This window comes from Rhinopithecus bieti, unplaced genomic scaffold, assembly GCF_001698545.2.
Source record: "Rhinopithecus bieti isolate Rb0 unplaced genomic scaffold, ASM169854v2 scaffold_4658, whole genome shotgun sequence".
NCBI lineage: Eukaryota > Metazoa > Chordata > Mammalia > Primates > Cercopithecidae > Rhinopithecus > Rhinopithecus bieti.
In genome coordinates this window covers 333,780-357,665 of record NW_016804523.1, presented here as the reverse complement: position 1 = coordinate 357,665, position 23,886 = coordinate 333,780, and the positions used below count along the sequence as shown (strand labels likewise).

Genomic DNA, 23,886 nt, shown 5'->3' with positions numbered 1-23,886 from the left:
CCACCTCTTCTACCTCTGCCACCCCTGAGACAGCAAGACCACCCCCTCCTCTTCCTCCTCATCCTACTCAAAGTGAGAAGAGGATGAAGACCTTTATGATGATTCACTTCTACTTAATGAATAGTAATGATTTTCTTAATAACATTTCCTTTTCTCTAGGTTACTTTATTATAAGAATACAGTGTATAATATATATAACATACAAAATATGTGATAATTGACTGTTTATGTTATCAGGAAGGCTTCTGGTCCACAATTGGTTGCTACTAGTTAAGTTTTGGGGGAGTCAAAAGTTAGACATGGATTTTTGGCAGCACAGGGTGTCTACACTCCTACCCTCAACCTTGTACAAGGGTCAACTCTACTGAGATGCTTTTGCAGCCATTAACTTTCAGTGATTTCAATATATTCTAAACTGGCTTTTTAAAATGAGAGAATATATAAGCTCATTTAACAGGAAGTTTAATAAAAGCTGGTTGATCCAGTACCCCAGTGTTATTACCTAGGACTTAGGTTCTCTACATTTCTTGTCTTTGCTATACACATGGTTGGCTTCATTTTTAAGGCTGGTTCCCACCATAGGACAATTGTGGATTCATCCATTTTCATTCAAATCTGGGGAGAGAGCAGGAGAACAGCTTGTTCTTTAGAGCAAGGCAGAACTTTCCCAGAAGTCTTCCACAAACCTCCCTTCACATATCATTGGCCAGAACTGGGTCACAGGACTTTTTACAAACGAATCACAGACAAGGGGGTATGGGCTAACCCTTAACCCAATCAGAGTTACTCCTGAAGCTGAGGGTATTCCTTGGACTCACATGGGCTACATAAAGACAGGGCACTTGAACAAAATTGAGGTTCTTTTAGGAAGAAAAACTGAGATTGTAAGTGCTATGTAAGTAGTTGTTGCTCAATAATGCTGCCATCCTGTCTTAATTTAGCTAACAGGACTAAGTGACAAATTTCTGAGGACTCTGATACGAAATGGTGTAAATATAGGGTAGAGTTTGACTTTTTTAGTTTTGAATCTTTCTTTAAACTGACTGTGAAACTTCATGAAACTCAAGTTATTGGGCCCTTGTTTTCTTATTTCTGAAAGGAAATAAAACTGTATAACCTCGGGCAAGTTACTTACCTTCACAATGTGTCAGCTTTCTCATTTGTGGATTCCTTATCTAAAGTTTAATAGTACTTTACTCATAAAGTTGTATTAGTTTTCTAGGTTTTCCATAACAAAGTACCACAGACTTTGTGGCTTAAACAACAGAAATTTGTTTTCTCATATTTGGAAAGCTAGAAGGTCAAGATCAAAGATTCGACAGGGTTGGTTTATTCTGAGGCCCTTTCTCCTTGGCCTGTAGATGGGCATCTTTTCTCTATATCTTCACCTGATCTTGCTTCTGTGTGTGTCTGTGTCCTATCTCCTCTTCTTATAAGGACACCAGTCATATTGGATTAAGGACTACTTTAATGACTTCATTTCATATCTTTAAAGACCATATCTCCAAATAGGTCACATCGTGAATACTAAAGGTGAGGACTTCAGCACATGAATCGTGGGGCAATACAATTCAATGCTTTTGATATAAGAATTAAGTGATTTAATACATGTTAAGGACGTCAATCTGTACAGTAGATGCATATTCAACATTAGTTATAAAATTATCTTATTTTCAGTAGTAGCAACAGATATGAAAACAATAGTATTTGAAGTAGTAATAGCATCACTAGCAGGGATAACAGAACTGTCTGAGAGAAAAAGAGAAAGAATCCTTATGTAAGGAAGGGGGAAGATATACTTTATAGAGAAATGAGACTCAAGAGAATAGTATTTGTTTCACACTCTTCCAGTTACTATGGCTGTGTAACATAGTATGTCAAAACTTACTGGCTTAAATCAACAACACTTATTTTCTTCATGAAATCTGCAGTTTTGACAGGTCCAACAGGGATAGCTCGCTCAAACTGCACTTGTCATCAGCTGGGACAGTTCAGAGTCTCACTCACATGTCAATGCCAGCTGTCAGCTGGGACCTCAGCTGGACACGTACGTGGGGCCTCTCCACATGGCCTGGGTTTCTGCACACATTGTTGCTGGTCTCCAAGGGTGAGCATCCTGAAAGAGAAAAGTGGAAATTGTAGTGCTTTTTATGACTTAACTTCAAAAGTCACTAAAAATTACTTTGGTTGCATTCTACTCATTTGAGGCATTCATAAAGACTGTCAAAGTTCAAGAGATGGGGAAATAGACTCCTTTTGATGGAGAGTGTCAAGGTCTGGAAGAGCATGTGAGACTGCATTTACTGCAGTGGTCATGTTTGGAGAGTATAATCCTCCACTCATACCTACCTTCCCACATGAAGCTTCTCCTTCTGGAGCTTTCTTTCAAAAACTTGGGTTTGTGATTTTGTTCCAAATCAGAATTGGATCCTTATGCTATGCTACCCAAATTCCAGAGATTTGATGATAAAATGGCACATTTGGCAGAAAATTTTTGAGAAGATCTTTATCAAAGAGGGAACTCTCTAAATAAAGTTTCAGTGTGCCTCATAGTTCTCTTTCAAACAGGAACATACAGAAAGGGGGTTGACATTCTGATTTCCCAGATAATCTTTCCTGTTTATGATTTTGGACATAAACATGTCTCAGACCTGCACAAGGAACTCAGATTTTCATCCTTAAAATTAAAACTGAAGAATAAGGAGAACCACATGCCCTTATCAGCTCTAATATTCTAAGAAAATGAGAAAAAATAAATGAATTAAGAACATTTAAAAGCTATGCACTGGGTTCATCAAAGATTCTCCCACTGAAGAGAGAATCTGAGCTGTTTCTTGCTTTATATTTGAATGTTGTGCATGGTTTTCATGATGGCAGTAATAATTTATTGACAAAATGCTTTCACTGAGTTGCCTTTACTGAAGAGGCCCTGCATGCCTTTTCACCAGCTTGCTACAATTAAAAGCAGCAGTAAACAGAGCCTTTCTATTTAGATTGAAAAGCAACGATTAAGCTTACCCAGCTATAAATAGGAGGCAGCTTCACATCTATGGCCCCAACTGCACACATTAAAGACTCTAGCTCCAAATACCCCCAATTTATTTCTACAGGACAAACCAATAAACTGTCAAACTCTGACCTTAAAAATGACAATTTCTTAGAAAATGAAAGTAGGTAAATTATGCATAATTCTAAATAATTACTGAGATGTCTATGAGGCCAGGAAATCAGTACACATGCTGGAAATCTAAATTTGCAGGCTGCTAGCTTCTCCTTTTGCCATTATCAAACCATAGTTTGCCTCGAGCAGCTATCAGAGATGGCTTTTCTTTGCTTGGGGGTGTAGAAGAAAATAATGGACTTAAGAATTACAGTAGAGAAGATGGAAAACACAAAGTTATTTTTTAAGATTCTCCTTGGCTCAAGGGATTCAGCAAGGAAACCAGAACATGGGCAGTTACTGTTAAAGGTTTTTGAATAAAAATGTTTAAATGCAAGCCATTTATCCCACCTATAAGCTGTAGCTATCTGAGTTTTTAGAGATGTGAAGGCATTTGATTCAACCTTCTCACTTTCTGCAGCAGGAAACTGGAGGCTAAGGAAACCCCGTGAATTGTCCAAGGTCACAGAGCTTGACAGCAGCAGAGCTGGAACTCAACAGCTTTTCTGTCACTGCAGTATCCACTGAATGGAAAATTTGTTCTTTTCTTTTATTAGTTTTAGTATAAAACCCCAGATTAATGAGAGCTAAGTCATAAAAGTCCATGGGGTGTTATATTTCTTTGAGTGCAAGACAAGCTTCCAAAGGTGACAGGATTTTCCCACTTGGAGAAACGTGGTCCCCTCTGCCTCAGTATCCTCCATCTGAGCCAAGAGTTGCCAATGTCCAAAAGCCCAAGAAAGTAAGTGTCCAAAATATGTCTTGGGTGATCATATCCTTTTTAAACTTGTGAGTCCTCTTCATTTCGTGTTTGCACGTGGCCTGTGTCTCCCAGTGATTTTCCAACTGCCCATGACTCCCCTTGGGTCATGCACTGGATATTCTCCATTGCTTTCTGTCACCTTCTCTACTCAACTCTGTGCCCAGGAGACTGGCACTTATGTATGCATCAATGTTACCCTAGTCCTTTGGCTATAATCAGGCTGAGCTATCAAGGATACCAACAGAAGACCGATAGCATGGAGATAAAGAAGCCACGGTTTCTATTCCCCCAATTCACTTCCTGCAGAATAAAGCACAGTTGCCCAGCTGAGCCCAGCCCACATTAGCCAAACCCCAGAAAAATTAGTGAGAATTAACAACTGCTATACTAAACTACTCCATTTTAGAAGTTTTTAATTCAGCAGTATCTGACTGATACAAAATATGACACCTGCAAAGAATTTAATACAACATAACCAACTTGAAACAGCAATCAATATTTCTGAGACCCAGAAATGGAAGTGAACTCAGACTGGGATTGAATTTGTAGATTCAACTGACTCCACATCGAGAAGCAAATGGAGGCATCTGGGGCCCTGTGGGGTAGCAAAGCTAAAAAGCATCCCATGGGAAGTAAGAGATTCACTCTTCGCACTCATGGCTTGGAACTAGTAACAAGTTTGAGGTTCTCTCATGCATTAAAGGGGGCTGAAATAAACTCTTAAAACCAGTGTCTGAACTATAAAACTGAACAGTAGGGAAGCCATAGAAAATAAAGTCTTTTATCCTGAACTTAGGCTTAACTGCTGACTTGGTAGCTGAATGTGGAAAAACCTCAATTTCAATGCAGTTTGGGAGCCTTGAGCTACCAATATAAGACCTGGTTTTTGAATAAATGTTATTGAGAAATGGTGGAAGAAGAGATTAAATATAAATCTGCAAGACTGTGAGACACAAAATGGCGGGGGGGAGAGAGAGAGAGAGAGAGAGAGAGAGAGAGAGACCTCCATTCAATAATAAAATTCCAAAACACATAAGGAAGTAATGCTAAGAAAGACAGAAACAAAATAAACTAACAGGACTGAGTTCACTCTAGATGAAATGGAAATAATAAGAGACTATTACCCACTAGTCTTCACTAAAATAACTGCTGAAGAAAGTATTTCAGGCAGAAGAAAACACCCTAAGAGATATAGAAGAATAGAGTGGAGTGCAGAAACAACAATACAGAATTTCATAAAATATTATGATCAATTTAATTAACTATTGACTTTTTAAAAGAATGGTATTTTTCACATTATGAGATAAAATTCAAATAACACCAAGAAAGACATAGATGGGAAAGATATTATGTGTGTGCTAAAAGTATACTTAGTTCTTGGGTTATTTGGGAGAAGAGCAGAGATACTAAATCATTTAAATTCTGTTCAGATTTTTTTTTCACTTAAAAATGTTAAAATGTTAAAACTATCAATCAAACAGGAAGAAAGAAAAGAGGTAAAATAAGCAAAAAAAGAGCATGGTAAACATAAAATATATAATAACTAAGTCCAAATAGAGCAGTAATCAAAATAAATATAAAAGAATCAACTTACTTATAAGAGCAAGATAATCAGGCCAGGTATATAAAAATCCAATCATATGTGATTTATAATAAATACACTTAAAACATAATGGTTCAGAAAGGTTGAAAATAAAGAAATGGGAAAAAACAAGTAATGCAATCACTAACCAAAAGAAAGCTGATATGGCAATATGAATGTCAGATGACATTGGATCCAGGCCAAAAAGCATAAAAAGAGACATTATGTAGTGATAAACCCTGTCTCTACTAAAAATACAAAAAATTAGCCAGGCATGGTGGCAGGCACCTGTAGTCCCAGCTACTCAGGAGGCTGAGGCAAGAGAATGGCGGGAACCTGGGAGGCGGAGCTTGCAGTGAGCTGAGATCGCGCCACTGCACTCCAGCCTGAGTGACAGAGCGAGACTCCATCTCAAAAAAAAAAAAAAAAAAAGAACAGTCCTGTATTTGAATGGCCAAGATTATGGCTTAAAATATAAAAGAAAATGAAGACAAAATTGAAAATCTACTACTCTGTCTGAGATTTTAAAACATATCAAAAGCCAGTAGAGCCAGCAGAAAATATCAATTTGTATTAAAAGCTGAAAATAACAAACCCACTTTATAGATGTAGAAACTGGAGCCCAGGCAGTTTGAGTGATTCATGCAAGATCACAAAGTTTGTATGAATTCAATCCAGGACTAAAACTCACACTTTCTAAATACTAATCCTATGCCTTCCCCATTTTATAACATTAACACATGTAGAATAAACTGCATATCTGCAGAAATGATTAGCCTTTTCTATGTCCTTAAGAGAATTCTTAGTGTGGTAGCATATCTGTCAGTGTTCCACTCAGGTTACCCTGAATTTCTTTTAGTTTTTCAGGGTGCCTTTTCTTACCTCTTACATGTTATGTTTCTAATTATCCATCTCTGTGATTCTCTATGGAGAACCACCCTTAGGCCACTGGGGTGGCTACTGTGAAACAGAAGTTCCTGGGATTTTACACCCTCAATCATGGCCCTTATTCAATGACTGACTGGTGCGGGAAAATGGAAGCCCAGCTCCTTTGCCTTGTAGTTCAGACAAATCTAAGGTATAATTTTCACTCTGAAGCTCCCCCGTGGAATCAGGCTGAGGCTGAATCTCTGCTTGGCTTTTCCCTTCTCTTTCCTGCTTTTTACACCCAGTTCTACCTTGAAAAACTTCCTCAATAAATTGAGTTGCATGTGATTTCTCATCTCAAGGTCTGCTTCTGGGAACCCTTTCCTAAAATGAGGACCATGCAACTCTGTACTAGTAGTAAAGAGACAGTAGAAGGTGGTTCTACAGAAAACCAAATACAGCATGTTCTCATAAGTGAGAGCTAAATGATGAGAACACATGGACACAAAGAGGGAAACAACAGACACTGGGGCCTATTGGAAGGTGGAGGGTGGGAGGAGGGAGAGGATCAGGCAAAATAACTCATGGGTACTAGGCTTAATACATGGGTGATGAAGTAATCTATACAACAAACCTCTGTGACACAAGTTTACCTACATAACAAACCTATACATGTACCCCTGAACTTAAAAACCAACCAACAAACAAACAAACAAACAAACAGGATTATTCCATAAAAGTATGTTCTCTATTAAAAAAAAAATTGAAGTAAATGAAGATCACCTATAATCCTACTATTTGTGAGGCTATTTTGGTCATTTATCTAAGTATATATACTTTACAAGTAAAAGTGTGATAATGCCAAAAAAAAAAAAAAAAAAAGTAGTTCTAGGGAAAGAATATTTGAGAGGTTAAGGATTCCTGCTTCTTTTATCTCTGGGAAATTCCAGTTTGATTTGGGCACTAGGAATCTGGCATGGTGAATGTAGTGTCTGCCAAGCTAGAAACTTCAGACTTCAGGTTAATTACTATTGACTGGCCAACTTTCTGTCCTGAGCATACCCTCTTGTGTGCAATTCCAGATTAATAATGGCCCAATTCCAAATCTGGAGGATTCCTGGTCTCTCTCTCTCTCTCTCTCTCTCTCTCTCTCTCTCTGTCTCTCTCTCTGTCTCTCTCTCAGTACAGTTGTTTACTTCCCTTAAGACTGAATATACAAGAAGGCAACCCTGGGATTCTGGCCTTTAAGATGCAAGACCATGGGTAACCATATAAGCAATATCATGGGCTTTCCAGTTGGTTGAGCCATTATTTCAGTCTCTACTTTGTATCCTATAGCTTCACATTTCTTTGCTTTCCAAGTCTGGATTTATAGGTGGGCCTTGTCTAGAAAGCCAGGTCTACCTTTCATCAGGCAAAAAGTTTCATTAACCACTGTGGCTTAGAATAATATTTATATAATAAAATATTTACTGTGTCTTGAATGCATGCTATATGCCACTTTACAGATGAAGAAATGAGAGTTTCGATTTGAAGATTAACTTGCCCAGGTTTACATGGCTAAAAAGTGGCCAACCCTTGCCACAAACCAACCAAGGATTTAGTGAGTCAGACATGAGCCTGATTCTCCATGTATCCTACAAGTCATAGCATTCCCTACTCTGGCTTTGCTGATCCCAGGCTCTAGCACTGGATTTATCCTTGGTTCTCTTACTGAGAGCTCTAGTTGTACTTTCCTAGTTGAGCCCCTGACACCCATCCTCTGTCAACTCATTTTCCCCAGGAGCCGACATCTACTCCTCAAAGTACGTCTCCAACTTCTACCTGCCATTTTTCACAGAGACACATGGAGAATTTGCCCTAAATACACATCTCTAGGGACTTTCTGTTTCAATGCCCTGTCCTCCTCCTGCCAGACTGAACCACGGCAATGGGGCCTAAAACTCTCAATGCTATCTTAGGTTGGGTTCCCCAGAAGCAGAACGCAAGACAGGAAAAATCAGGCACACATGGCTTCAGTCCTCTTGAGGAAGGACTCTCAAAAGAAGCATCTAAAGAAGAAAAGCAGACAGGACAGCTAGGGTAAGAAGTCAAGCAAAGATGCGTGCTCAGGAAAAATCTAAACCTGGCCTGATCTGAGAGAGGATCTGGAGCATAAATTACAACACTGCATGATAGTCCTCATCATTAAGACAAAGCGGTTTGCCTTTTGAACTCCTGTATCAGTCAGTCATTGCCATAGACTTCTGCTGATGAAACCATTTAGGAAGTGTAACTTTCTGGGCATTAACTGAGGGTGATCCTTGGAGAAGAGGACCTCTGTGAGTTTTTAGCAGTCAATACAGCAGCTGGAGGCTGGAGACCCTGCTCATCCACCAGCATCTACTACAAGTGCCTGGACCTTGGACAATGAACGTGTGACTTCAGCAATCAGATCCCTTTTCTCATCCCACCTTCCTGCTCTAGGCCTCCTCATACTCCCCACCATCCTGTGTGGCTGGGCCCCACCCCCCCCATGCCATGTGCCTATCCACAGGCTCCTGGATTTTAGTACCTGCTCAGAGTCCACTGCATTGGCGCCTGACACTTTATTAGTGTTCTAAATCTTTGTTTACAGTTACCAGGACTCTCTAGATAGCAGCAAAAAGTCAACAAGGAAATAAAACTCGACCAGCTGGTGTATTTGTTGGGGATAAACTCACCACACAGGAAACAGCTGGGTATGTGCCCACAAACATCAGTACATTGCTGGTGCCAAAGGCCCATCTGAAGTTGCAAGTTTGAATCCCCCCTTTCCAAGCTGGTCTGTTTATATGCGCTCCTCCACACCTTCAGTTTCTTTACACCATGTGACCCTCAGGAAGCTGAGGCAGTAATGAATTTTGAGGCTGTTCTACTGCCTGTGACAGCCCACGGGCCAGTCATTTGATCCAATTGCTTGATGCTACCTCCAGCAACCTCTTGGCAAAATCTCTGCCATTATTTACCATTGTTTCCTTATTCTAAAGCTCACATCTTCTCATGCCGAAGTCTGTATGCTTCCTAGTGTGTGAAAGTAACACTTTAATGTAGCCCTGAAGAAAACTGTCCAGCCCATCTAGACATCTGCCAGTCACTAGTACACAAATGTTAGCACACTAAGGAATAGAAGGCTGAAGGCCATCTTCACTGACTTTATAGTCAGCATGTTCTTTGTTCAGCAAAACTTAACTCCTAGTCCCGAGCCAATTCCAAAATGCGGAATTTCATCCTTCCACTACTTTGAAGGCATTTAAGGTCTAATGAAAAGGATTAGGCCTGGAATTGGTGCCAGAAATTAAAATGAAGGCATAATTTGCATGTTTTGACAATACCTTCACACTTATACCCATGCCATGCTTTCTTAAACACTCTTGAAAATATGTGAGAATCAAGATTTCATAATCCACTTCTTCTGGAACGCCATGAAGAAACATTCTCATTTTGCTTTCTCCCTGCCTTCTGATTTTACTCACGGGCTTAGTAGTCACCATAAGGATGGGGTAGCCATAAACAGCAGAGCATGGAGCTTTAGTGCAGTCAGATGTTTGCGTATTTCCCCCTTTACCTTGTGTATAAAGCCACGCTAAGGTTTGCAGTTAGTACTGGAGCTCACCTTGAAAATAGCACCATCTTTCTCCTGAAGTTGCTCAAACTCCAGGTAGTAACCTCAGGTTGTATCACAGCTCCTTCAGGGTGCCTCACTACTTTTAATAAGCACGTGATAAAGATAATGTCTTTCTCTATTCTAGTAGTATTTCTTAGCAAAAGCCTAAGCTGCACCAGGGTGAGGTGTTGTAATATTTTCACACATATTAAAAAGGATTACTGCTGTTTCTAATAGGTTGATGTGCCCAGATGGAGACTATTGCTTTTGCACATAATGTCTAAGTTTCTTTTCCAGCACATAATTGTTTAAGAAACCACTTTTCTTGCTATGCCTTGATAATCTCGCCTCTTGAATAACTCATTTCCATCAAGAGCAGGACAGAATCAGAACAGCATGAACAAAGATAATCTCTAAAATGTGGTTTCAAATGGAGAAGTGTGACATGGTTTGTCAGAGGCCTGGAAGGTGTGCATTGTTTAGTAGGTCAACACAAAGCCATCCTCAAGAAGTAGGATGGGTTTTTTTGTGTTTTATTTTTGGTTTGTTTGTTTTGTTTTCTTTTTCATGACAGAGTCTCACTCTGTCGCCAGGCTGGAGTGCAGTGGCACGATCTCAGTTCACTGCAACCTCCGCCTCCTGGGTTCAAGCGATTCTCCTGCGTTAGCCTCCTGAGTAGCTGGGACTACAGGCTCATGCCACCACACCCAGCTAATTTTTGTATTTTTAGTAGAGATGGGGTTTCACCATCTTGGCCAGGATAGTCTTGATCTCTTGACCTCATGATCTGCCCACCATGGCCTCCCAAAATGCTGGGATTACAGGTGTGAGCCATTGCACACGGCCTAGAAGTAGGATGGTTTTAAGAGCACTGCACATTCTTTGATACTTCTCCGCCTGAGAGTAGGGTCTATGTTCCCACCCCTTGAACCTGGGTGGGCTTTGTTATTGCCTTGATCAATAACAAAGTGCAGCAGAAGTGACACTATAATTTCCAAGGCTGGGTCTGAAAGAAGTCATGTAGCTTCTTCTTTGTTCTCCTGGAACACGTACACTTTGTATCTTCAGCCTCCATGTAAGAAATTTTACTGTCCTGAGGCTGCCCTGCTGGACATACTAGGTAGAGGGGCCACTAAGAGAGAGAGATGACCAACAAGCCCTAGCTATTCAGGCATCCTACATGGGAGTGACAACACCTTCAAGATGGCACTAGGCTACTGCTCAACTGTAATCACAGATAGCCCAAAGCCAGAAATGCCCAGAGGAGCCTAGTGGACCCCAGAACTGAGAGAGATACTAATAAATTGTTACTGATTTAAGCCACTGTGTTTTGAAGATGTTAGTTCCACTGCAATACATAATGAGAACAGGAGGTGCATTACACATAATATAATGTACAATTCAACCCAAAGGACTCTCCTACTCACCATTGGATACAGGTCTTTGATAGTTGGCACTGCTGTGGGTGCACAGAGCCAAAGCCATGCCTCACAAAACAGTAGAGTGGGTGGATGTCTGCATGCTATGATTTGAGAATGACTCAAAGTAACCTCCTTCAGGGGGCTGCTCAGGTCCCTGACCTCTTCCACAGTAATGGCCTTGATAGGATTTGCAATCTTGGAAAATTGCCAAATGTTAGTGATCCCCTTGTTCAGTGGGCTTTGAACTAGCAACACTCAGGTTTTGCGAAGGGGACTTCCAAGGAGGTAGGGTGAAAGCAAGCCTTCTAGAGACACAATATTCTCTCTCTCGGGCCTCAGAGGCAGGACTCCTTCCCAGCCTCAGGGGTGGTACTGACGCAAGGAGCCCATCAGTGGAACACATTCTTCTTGCCTTTGTGATTGGTGTAGGGCTGGGCCTGTAGTCCATGTCAGGTCGATCAAAGTGAGTATCAGGACATTCCCAGGGAGTTCTGGGAAAACAATGTTCACCCTTTTTCACTAGATTGGAATTTAGAAGTATAGTACTTTGAGAGCTGCTAGCAGCCATCTTGTGATAAATAGGGAAAGTGACAAAGAATCCTAGGAATGAAGTGGAAAGAGAGGAAGTAGATCTGAGAAGAGACAGACAAAAAAAATGGATCCTAACAGCTTTGAACCTGGTATTCAGTTGTTCTTGAAGCTGATCTCCCCTGGACTATTTTGTTATATGAGCTCCCAAATTTATTTATTTTTGTTGATTTAAGCAACTAGAATTTGAAAAATCAATGAGTACATATATGCTTAGCTTCTCTAAGAGTTTGTGTTTTAGCAGTAGAAGAAAATGATTTCTTCTGTTAAAAACATGTTTGGAAAGAGCTGATCTTCGTCCTAGTGATCTAGTCTTTTTTATTGTGCAAAAGGAAATGCTAAAATCAGAATGAGAATCATTGTCACCTGACATAGACACAAGTGATGATGATGATGATGATGATGATGATGATGATATCAATGTTCACCAAGTGCTAATCCTGGGCAAGACACTGTTCTAAGTGCTATGAATATATTAGCTCGTTTAATCATCTCCAAAACATTATGAAGTATTCTATTACTATCACCATCTACAAATGATGGAATTGAAGTAAAAAGAGGGTAAATAGCAACCTAAGATCACACAGCTAGTAAGTTGTGATGTTAGGATTGAACACAGCTGTTCTCTTAGCCATACCCTATACCCCTCTGACAAGGTAGAGTGCCTTCTCATCGGCCCCTGGGTTCTGGGCTCTGTCTTTTCACGATGCCTCTATTTTTAAAGCATGCAACCCAGAAGGTTCCTATTCAATGTAAGTGAGAGAATTTCTGTCACTGTGGACCTGCCTCCATCTTCTGTTTTATTCTCACCACAAAGTATATGACTTATTCATGTCTGCTTGACATGAATACTCTTTACTAAGAGTAAGGGAATGCAGAGATCAAAGGGAAGGAAGATTTTTAACTTAAGTTGTCAGCTTGCTTCTTCTTCCAAAAAAGTTTCATGCTTAAAAATATGGCACATGCTTTATTCTTCAAAAGAAAAATGTCAAATCGTAGCTGACTCCAACTCCTTGTTTTACTTAGGTGGAGGAAGATTCAATCTCGGTGAGTATGATTTGTTCCTGCCCACCCCTCAGCTCCCGAAATGGCCCAGGAAGTTGTACGCAGCATAGAATTTGAGGGGGGTGATGTCACTGTTATTTGGTCAACTTGGATGATCATTGATCAGATTTGTGTAGTCCCTGGAAAGAAGGTGGCTCTGACAGTTCTCTGTCATTTTTGGGTACAGGGCACCTTGTTATATGGCTGTTTCCACAGGGTCTGGTGTCAAGCTTCTCTTCATGGGTCTTATATATATCCTATTCTAAGGAGATGCTAAGGTGTGAGATTGGAAACCACCACCCCTCTCTTTGTCTCCGTTAATCTCCACCTCTCTGCCTTTGCTATTTCTGCCCATCCTTTCCTTTCAGTGAAGAATATAGATCCCCTCACTGCTCTGCTCCATTCTTTATAGCGTTTTGCATATTGCATGGGTTTTGCCTAAATTAGAGTGGGCCTTAATAGAATTGTGGGGCTTTTAAACATTCAAGCATCATTTATTTTAATATCCCCCTAAATACCTTTTGAAAAATCTCTTAGAAGTCCAATCGATTTAAGGGTTAGTGTGTATTTTAATTGACCATTCAATTTCAAATAAATGTGGAGGAAATTATTGCCCTCTTAACAGAGAAACGACAAATTAATGAGAATCTTGATTGAAACCATTAGGAACTTAGAAACAGACTCCGATGTGGTCAAAAGAAACGCCCCACACCAGGAATTTATCAAGCCTGCCTTATTTTGCTTTTAAAAAAACTTGAAAACTATAAAGCGAAGTAATGTTATCAAAATTTGAAGGTATTTAATAAACAGTTTAGTGGCAGTTACTTTGTTTGGCATTGAGAAACATTGGTTAACCAAAATTTTATTACAAAAAAAATAAAAATAGTTAGTTCTCACTAGCCTATGGACTTGAGGCTTGGAAGAAAGACATTTAATATCTTGTCATCTATTAACATATTTTAACATATTTTTGATCAAATCACATAATCACAAATTTTTTTTTTTTTTTTTTTTTTTTTTTTTTTTTTTTTGAGATGAATCTTGCTCTGTGTCGCCAGGCTGGATACTGTAGCAAGATCTCAGCTCACTTCAAACTCTGCCTCCCGGTTAAAGTGATCCCTGCATCGGACTCCCAAATAGCTCGGAATACAGGCATGCACTACCACACCCAGCTAATTTTTGTATTTTAGTAAGAGATGGAGCTTCACCATCTAGGCCAAGATAGTCTCGATCTCCTGATCTCGTGACCCGCCCCACCTTGGCCTCCCAAAGTGCTGGATTATAGGCTGAGGCACTGCTCCTGGCCCTCAGACAAATTCTTGAATCAGATGAGCTCCCTAAGAACACCCTTATTTCTTTAATTTTATTATTTTTCCCATAGGTTATTGGGTACAGCGTGGTATTTGGTTACATGATAAGTTCTTTAGTGGTTATTTGTGAGAATCCTGGTGCACCCAATCACCTGAGCAGTATACACTGAACCGTATTTGTAGCCGTTTTATCCCTCATCCACCTCCCACCCTTCTGCTGCGTCTCCAAAGCATTGTGGTCTTATTTATTTTGTTTTTGTTTGTTTTGTTTTTGGACAGAGTCTCGCCTGTCACCCACACTGGAGTGTGGTGGTGCAGTTCAGCTCACTGCAACCTCTGCCTCCCAGGGTTCAAAAATGATTCTCCTGCACTCAGCCCTCCTGAGTACTTGGATTACAGCATGTCCACCACACCAGGCTAATTTTTTGTATTTTAGTAAGACACAGGTTTTGGCCATGTTGGGCCAGGCTGGTCTTGAACTCAACTGACCTCAGTGATCCACCTACCTCAGCCTCCCAAAATGCTTTGGATTACGAGACATGAGCACTGGCGCCGGCCCATGTGTATCATTCTTAGCCTTTAGGGGTCCTCATAGTTTAGCTCCCACATCTCAGTGAGAACATAGCGATGTTTAGTTCATTCCTGAGTTACTTCACTTAGAATAATAGTCTCCAATCTTCATACCAGGTTGCTGCAAATTCATTAATTATTCCTTTTTATAATAAGTAGTATCATATATATATATGAATTTTATAATATATATATATTATTTATTTTTTTTTTTTTTTTGCTTTGTTTTGTTTTGTCTTTTGAGACAAAGTTTCGCTCTTGCACCTCAGGCTGGAGTACAATGGTGCGATCTTGGCTCACTGCAACCTCCACCCCCTGGGTTCAAACGATTCTCCTGCCTCAGCCTCCTGAGTAGCTGGGATTACAGGTGCCTGCCACCATTCCCAGCTAATTTTTGTATTTTTAGTAGAGATGAAGTAGGTTTCACCATATTGGCCAGGCTAGTCTCTAACTCCTGACCTCAGGTGATCTGCCTGCCTCGGCCTCCCAAAGTGCTGAGATTACAGGCGTGAGCCACCACATCCAGCTTGGTTTTTTTGGTTTTGTTTGTTTGTTTGTTTGTTTTTTGTTTTTTTGAGACGAAATTTCACTCTTGCTGCCCAGGATGGAGTGCAATGGTGAGTTCTCAGCTCACTGCAACCTCTGCCTCCTGGGTTCAAGTGATTCTCCTGTCTCAGTCTCTCAAGTAGCTTGGATTACAGGCCCCTGCCACCAAGCCTGGCTAATTTTTTTTATATTTTAAGTAGAGATGGGGTTTCACCATGTTGGCCAGGCTGATCTTGAACTCCTGACCTTCAGGTGATCCACCCGCCTTGGCCTCCCAAAGTGCTGGGATTGTAGGCATGAACCATGGTGCCCAGCCTATACCAGTTTTTTAACTACTTGTTGATTGATGGGCATTTGGGTGGAGAACACCCTTTTCTATCAGTCCATTTCATTTATTTGCCATTTCAAAAATTACTCCACAAACATCATCATTCCCATAAACACAGAATAAACATTTGGCAAAATTCATTACCTTTTCATGATAACAAATAGTAAAGAAGGAAATTTTCTTAGCTAATAAAGGTCAATACACAAAATTCACAGCTAACATCATACTATATAAAATTGAAAAGTTTCCCTACTAAACCAGGAACAAGACAAGGAGGGCCACTCTTACCATTTCTAATAAACATTATACTGGAGCTTCTAGCTGGGGTAATTAAGCAAAAAGAACTAAGAAAAAAAGGAAATAAATAAATGACATCCAGATTGGCTAGGAAGAAGTAAAATCATCTCTATTGGCAGATGGCATGATCTTGTATATAGAAAATCCTAGAAAATCCATGCATACACACAAAAAGCTATTATAACTAATAAATGAATTCAGGAAGACTACAGGACAAAATATCAAACTTCAAAAATCAATTCTCCTTTTGTATGCTAGCAATGAACAACCCAAAATGGAATTAAGAAAGACATTTTATTTATAATAGCATTAAAAATAAAATATTTAGAAAAAATGTAAACAAGGAAGTGTGTGGTCATTTATTTTTTATGTCCGCTGGGCTAGGCCTTGGGCTACCCAGACACTTGTCTAAGCGTTATTCTAGGCAGGTCTAGGCATGTTTGTGAGAGTGTCTCTGGAGGAAATCAACATTTGAACCAGTAGGCAGAGTAAAGCAGATTGCTCTCCCTAATGTGTGTTGGCTTCAGCGCATCAACAGAAGACCTCAATGCATCAACTGAAGACCTCAACAGAACAAAAAGGCTAAATAAAAGGAAACTCCTGCCTGATTGCTTGAGCTCATCTTTTCTGGCTTTTGGACTCAAACTGAAATGTCAGCTCTCCTGGGTTCTCCAGCTTGCTGACTGAAAATCTTGGAACTCCTCAATCTCCGTAATTCCGTGAGCCAATTCTTTATAATTAATTGCTCTCTCTTTCATAGGTACACATGGGGCATATATATATATATATACACACACACATATATGTATACTACTAGTTCTGTTTCTCTAGAGAACTCTAATGAAAGATTATTTAAAACTACATTATTGAAAGAATTTTAAAAATACCTAAATAAATTGAAAGACATTTTATGTTCATGGATTGGAAGACTTAATATTGTTAAGATAGCAACACTCCCTAAATTAATTTACAGATTAAACTCAAGCCTTATCAAAATCTCAACTGTCTTGCTTACAGAATTTGACAAACTTATCCTCAAATTCACATGGAAATGTAGCAAACTCAGAATAGCCAAAATAGTCCTGAAAAAGAGGAATAAAGTTGGAAGACTTACACTTCCTCATTTCAAAACTTACTATGTAGCTACAGTAATCATCTTGAATACTTTGTACTGGCCTAATGATAGTTATATAGATCTATAGAACAAAATTGAGAGTCTAGAAATAAACCCTTACATTTATAATCAATTGATTTTGAACAAAGATGTCAACACAATTCAGTGAGGAAAGAATAGTCTTTTCAACAAATGGTCCTGGGGTGACTGGATATCCTCATGCAAAAGAATAAAGTTGGACCCTATCTCATATCATATATAAAAATTAACTCAAAATGTAGGAGACATCTGATTGTAAGAACTAAAATATAAAAATCTTAGCAGAAAACCTAGGTATAAACATTCGTGATCTTATATTAGGTGATAGTTACATATGTATGACACCAAAAGCACAAATCAAAAACTTGTGTGTGTCAGAGAACATCAGGAAATAAGTGAAAATAAAAACCACAGAATGGGAGAAAATACTTGCAAGTCATATATCTGATAAAACACTTACCATATAAAGAACTTTTCACAGTCAACAACAAAATGACAAACAACTCAATTAACAAATGAGGAAAGGATCTGAATGGGTATTTTTCCAAAGAAGATATTCAGATGGCTAACAAGCACATGAAAATATCTTCAACATCATTAGCCACTACATAATTATAAATTAAAATTACAATGATATATCACTTTGTATCCCTTAGCATGATTAAAATAAAAGACAGTAACAAACGTTGGCAAGGGTAGAGAATTGGAACCCTCACATGTTATTGATGGTATTGTAAAATGGTGTAGCCATTTCTGAGTAACAGTCTGGCAGTTCTTTAAAAGTTAAAAATACAGTTACTATTTGTGTGTGTGTGTGTGTGTATGTGTGTGTGTGTGTACTTGAGACAGGGTCTCACTCTGTTGCCCAGTCTGGAGTGCAGTGGTACAATCTCAGCCCACTGCAACCTCCACCTCCCAGATTCAAGCAATTCTCCCACCTCAGCCTTAGAATTACTGTTTGACTCAGCAATTCCACATCTAGGTAATAATCACCAAAAAGTGGAAACAACCACGATGTCCGTCAACTGATTTATAGATACACAAAATGTGGTGTATTCCATACAATGGATTATAATTTGGCCATAAAAAGTAATGAAGTACTGACTTATACATTCTAAAACGTGAATGAACCTTGAAAACATTATGCTAAGTGAAAGAAGCCCATCACAAAAGACCTTATATTTTATGATTCCATTTATATGCAATATCCAGAATAGGCAACGTCATAGAGACAGCAAGTAGATTAGTGGTTGCCAGGCAAAGGGAGGGGAGAGGAAGGAGATAGCAAGTGACTGTTAGTGGGTACAGAGTTTATTTTGGGGATAATGAAAATGTTCTGGAATTAGTGGTGATGGTTGCACAACTCTGTGACTATATTAAACAGTATTGAATTATACACCTTAATATATTTTATAATATATGAAGTACATCTTGATAAAGCTGTTCCAAAAACTTTATATAATATATGCTAAATATCATATTATATAACCCATTATAATCAATATTATATATTGCATATTTATTATCATGTATTATATATTATATAAATATATATATAATTATATAGTATAAAATTATAAGAATTGGACATGTTATAATTGTTATGAGCCCTATATCTCTCCTGTTGCAGCTTAAAGCTGGAAGTCCCTGAATTCGTTTGACACATGACAAAATTTCCTTCTTACTTATATACGCTGCCATAACATCCTTTAAATGTCTGAGAAGTAAAACAAAACAATACCAATCCAAAACTTCCTTCTGACTAGTTTATCCCCCGAGTCAAGTTGTTTTCTTGTTTGTATGTTTTCTTTTGGTTGGGATCAGATTGGTTTGTACATTATGTGGTTAAGAGCTTCTGCTGGGCTTCTAGTACTGACCATCAGCACTAGTAGCTATGATACAGGGAAAGTTAAGTCCCTCTCTTTGCCCGGGTTACCCAACTATAAAATAGGAAAATTTTTGAGGTTATCACAAAATGTCAGTAGAAGGACTAAATGACCTCTTAAAAATTCAGCGTTCAAGACAACCTACAGAATGGGAGAAAAATTTTGCAATCTATCCACCTGACAAAGCCCTAATATCCAGAATCCACAAGGAACTTAAACAAATTTACAAGAAAAACACAAACGACTCCATTAAAAAGTGGACAAAGGACATTAACAGACACTTCTTCGAAGAAGACATTTTTTTTTCATATGTTTATATGAAAATATGGGAATGTAAATTAGTTCAACCATTGTAGAAGACAGTATGGTAATTCCTCAAAGACCTAGTACCAGAAATACCATTTGACCCATCAATCCCATTACTGGGTATACATCCAAAGGAATATAAATCATTCTATTATAAAGATATGTGCCCATGTATGTTTATTGCAGCACCATTCACAATAACAAAGATAGGGAATCAACCTAAATGCCCATCAATGATAGACGGGATAAAGAAAATGTGGTACATATACACCATGGAATACTATGCAGCCACAAAAAGAAATGAGATCATGTCCTTTGCAAGGACATGGATGCAACTGGAAGCCATTATCCTCAGCAAGCTAACACAGGAACAGAAAACCAAACATCGCATATTCTCACTTATAAGTGGGAACTGAACAATGAGAACACATGAATACAGGGAGGGGAACAACACACACTGGGGCCTGTCAGGGGCCAGCAGGAGGGAGAGCATCAGGATAAATAGCTAATGCATGCAGGGCTTAATACAGAGGTGATGGGTTGATAGGCACAGCAAACCACCATGGCACACATTTACATATGTAACTGTATTAGTCTGTTTTCATGCTGATGATAAAGACATACCCAAGATGGGGCAATTTATAAAAGAAAGAGGTTTATTGGAATTATAGTTCCACATGGCTGAGGAGGCCTCACAATCATAGTGGGAGGCAAGGAGGAGCAAGTCACACCTTACATGGATGGCAGCAGGGAAAAAGAGAGCTTGTGCGGGGAAACTCCTGTTTTTAAAACCATCAGATCTCATGAGACCCATTCACTATCATGAGAAAAGCATGGGAAAGACCCACCCCCACAATTCATTCATGTCCCACTGGGTCCCTCCCACAACACGTGGGAATTATGGGTGCTACAAGATAAGATTTGGGTTGGGACACAGAGCCAAACCCTATCATTCTGCCCCTGCCCCCTCCCAAATCTCCTGTTCTCACATTTCAAAACTAATCGTGCCTTCCCAATAGTCCCCCAAAGTCTTAACTCATTTCAGCATTAACTCAAAAGTCCACAGTCAAAAGTCTCATCTGAGACAAGGCAAGTCCCTTCTGCCTATGAGCCTGTAAAATCAAAAGCAAGTTAGTTACTTCCTAGATACAATGGGGATACAGGCATTGGGTAAATACAGCCATTTCCAATGGAAGAAATTGGTCAAAACAAAGGGGCTACTACAGTCCCCATACAAGTTCAAAATCCAGCAAGACAGTCAATGTTAAAGCTCCAAATGATCTCCTTTGACTCCATGTCTCACATCCAGGTCATGCTGGTGCAAGAAGTGGGCTTCCATGGTCTTGGGTAGCTCCACCCCTGTAGCTTTGCAGGGTACAGGCTCCCTCCCAGCTGCCTTCACATGCTGGCATTGAGTGTGTGCAGCTTTTCTAGGTGCATGGGGCAAGTTGTCAGTGGATCTACCATTCCAGGGTCTGGAGGATGGTGTCCCTTTTCTCACAGCTCCACTAGGTAGAGCCCCCATAGGGACTCTGTGTGGGGGCTCTGACCCCACATTTCCCTTCTGCACTTCCCTAGCAGAGGTTCTCCATAAGGGTGCTGCCCGTATAGCAAACTTCTGCCTGGGCATCCAGGCATTTCCATACATCCTCTGAAATCTAGGCAGAGGTTCCCAAACCCCAATTCTTGACTTCTGTGCACTTGCAGGCTTAACACCACATGGAAGCTGCCAAGGCTTGGGGCTTGCACCCTCTGAAGTCACAGCCTGAGCTCTACATTGGCTCCTTTCAGCCATGGCTGGAGCAACTGGAATGCAGGGCACCAAGTCCCTAGGCTGGACACAGCATGGGGACCCTGGGCCAGGCCCACAAAACCACTTTTTCCTCCTAGGCCTCTCAGCTTGTGATGGAAGGGGCTGCCATGAAGACCTCTGACATGCCCTGGAGGTATTTTCCCCATTGTCTTGGGGATTAACATTCGGCTCCTCACTACTTGTGCAAATTTCTGCAGCAGGCTTGAATTTCTTCTCAGAAAATGGAATTTTCTTTTCTAATGCATTGTCAGGCTGCAAATTTTCCAAACTTTTATGCTCTGTTTCCCTTTTAAAACAATTCCTTTAACAGCACCCAAGTCACCTTTTGAATGCTTTGCTGCTTAGAAATTTCTTCTGCCAGATACCCTAAATCATTTCTCTCAACCTCAAAGTTCCACAAATCTCTAGGGCAGGGGCAAAATAACACTGGTCTCTTTGCTAAAAAATAATCAGACTCACCTTTGCTACACTTTCCAACAAATTTCTCATTTCCATCTGAGACCATTTCAGCCTGGACTTTATTGTCCATATCACTATTAGCATTTTGAACAAAGCCATTCAACAAGTCTCTAGGAAGTTCCAAACTTTCCCACATTTTCTTATCTTCTTCTGAGCCCTCCAAACTGTTCCAACCTCTGCCTATTACCCAGTTTCAAAGTTGCTTCCACATTTTCAGGTATCTTTTCAGTAGCACCCCACTCCTGGTACCAATTTATTGTATTACTCCATTTTCATGTCGCTGATATAGATATACCTGAGACTGGGTAATTTATAAAGGAAAGAGGTTTATTGGACTTACATTTCCACATGCTGGGGAGGCCTCGCAATCATGATGGAAGGCAAGTAGGAGCAACTTACATCTTACATGGATGGCAGCAGGCAAAAAGAGAGCTGGTGCAGGGAGATTCCTGTTTTTAAAACCTTCAGATCTTATGATACCCATTCACAATTGCGAGAATAGCACAAGAAAGACCTGCCCCCATGATTTGATCATCTCCCACCAGGTCCCTCACACAACACATGAAAATTATGGGAGCTACAAGAAGAGATTTGGATTGAGACATAGAGCCAAACCATATCAGTAACAAACCTGCATGCTCTGCACCTGTATCCTGGAACTTAAAATAAAACATAATACAATTTAAAAAATTAAAAATGTAAAAAAAATTTTTAATTCAAGTTTCAGTCATTAAAACAGGGACATATGCCCAATAAATGTATTATTATTATTTTAATACTTATCACTCTGTTCTGTGAATTCTCAAAAGTAGCTTATATTTTAAACCACTTAGGCCTTATAACTGGGGAAGATTCCACCTTATCCTGAATTCGGAGAATGCAGGAAGAATGAAGGACAAAGAGTCAATGAAGTCACAACCTGTAGACAGCCTGAAAACCCAAATTTGGGGCATCCCTTTGTGCTGCTCTACAAATAGCCTTCATTTGCTTTTCCTATCTGGCTTCAAGATTAATTGCTAAACTTGGATGGAGGACCTTGAAGTTTGCTCATAAATTTTCTGTGTTTAGAAAGAAGATTTTTATCATTAATATTCTGGAGTGAGCATGAGTCAGGGAGAGTGACTCAGGCCATGTTCTCAGAGGTGGCTGGCTATAAATCCACTTTTGCAGAATATTAATCTACCCTGGCTCCTTTGAAAAGTTAACAATTATTAGTAGACGATGTGAAAGAGAGTCTTTAAAAGAGGAATGGGTAAGACAATGTCACCTTGAGTTTCTTCCAAACTCACTGCTATTAGAGAAGAGAAAAACGGTTCCCTCAAACAAACTTTGGAGAGGGGTTGTCCTGGCAGGCAGAGGCAGCAAAAGGAAGTCACAACTCCACTCAGCGGAGCCCCCATAGGGACTCTGTGTGGGGGCTCTGACCCCACATTTTCCTTCTGTACTGCCCTAGCAGAGGTTCTCCATGAGGGTACTGCCTCTACAGCAAACTTCTGCCTGGGCATTTAGGTGCCTAAAACTTACTACATATGTGTACTGGATTCCAAGTAAAACCCTAGTACCTTCAAGGAAAGATAAGGTTTCATGAAGCAATTTGACTCAATAATTAATTGTTCCTACTCAATGTTGGAATACCTAGGTTGCCTTGAAAATATTAACCCAATCATTTGGAGAGTTTGAATCTCTTGAACCTAATAGTTAAAACTAGATAATATTTATGTCTTTGGGAAAGTGTAAACAGGGTCACAGAATTAGGGGATTCAAGAAATGGACATTGAAGTATCACCACCCACTCCAAGCCCTTGCCTGAGGAAGGGATACATTGAAACCACAACACACTGTTTTCCTTTTTTTATTTTTTATTTTTTTGGTTTTATTTTTTTCTTTCCTGTACATTTATATTAGTGGGCTCTTAAAGTGTGGATCCCAGAAGGCAGCATGGGCATCACCAGGGAAATTGTTAAAAATGCAAATTATCAGGCCCCTCCCCAGATTTACTGAATCAGAATCTCTGAGGTTGGGACTCAGAAACCTGTATTTTAACAACCCCTCCAGATGATTCTGCCGCTTGCAGAATTACTGCTCTAACTACAGCCAGTAACAGAGCTACTCTTAAGAAGCAAGTAGTTATAACAGTTGGGACTACTGTAGGCCAAAAAAAAAAAAAA

At 39.7% G+C, this 23,886-nt stretch overlaps 1 long non-coding RNA gene across 1 annotated transcript in view; it reads right to left on the bottom strand.

The window, feature by feature from the left end:
• Positions 1-1,967: 1,967 nt before the first annotated feature.
• Positions 1,968-23,886, bottom strand: part of LOC108527561 (uncharacterized) — a 112,029-nt gene continuing 90,110 nt past the window's right edge. The window contains exon 4 of the long non-coding RNA XR_001884847.1: positions 1,968-2,116. This is a non-coding gene — a long non-coding RNA (uncharacterized LOC108527561). The remainder of the gene's footprint in view (positions 2,117-23,886) is intronic.